This window comes from Gavialis gangeticus, unplaced genomic scaffold, assembly GCF_001723915.1.
Source record: "Gavialis gangeticus isolate Ggan-Ray unplaced genomic scaffold, GavGan_comp1, whole genome shotgun sequence".
NCBI lineage: Eukaryota > Metazoa > Chordata > Crocodylia > Gavialidae > Gavialis > Gavialis gangeticus.
The window spans coordinates 97,767,512-97,767,966 of record NW_017729032.1 but is presented as its reverse complement, the minus strand read 5'-3'; positions in this window follow the sequence as shown (position 1 = coordinate 97,767,966).

Here is a 455-nt window from a genome sequence, read left to right as displayed (position 1 = left end):
CTCTCTGGGTGCAGCCCTCCAGCCAGTTAGTGACCCATTTGACTGTGTAGGTGTCGACACCACAGTCCCCTAGTTTTTTAATGAAAATGGGGTGAGAGACAGTGTTGAAGGCCTTCCTAAAGTCCAGAAAGACAAGCATAACCTCCCCCTCTGGCCCCTCCTGGACATGCATTATGATAGTTCTCTCAAAAAGCTTACCCAGGATCGAGGTAAGACTAACTGGCCTATAGTTTCCTGGGTCCTGCTTCCTCCATTTTTTGAAAATGAGAACCATGTTGGCCCTTTTCCAGTCCTCTGGTACCACACCAGAGCTCCATGAGTGCTTGTAATGACATAGCAGGGGTCCCGCAATGACCTCTGCTAATTCCCTCAGCACTCTGGGGTGGAGATCGTCAGGACCAGCTGATTTAAATACATCCAGTCCCTCCAGAAGTTCCCTGACTAGATTCTCACTG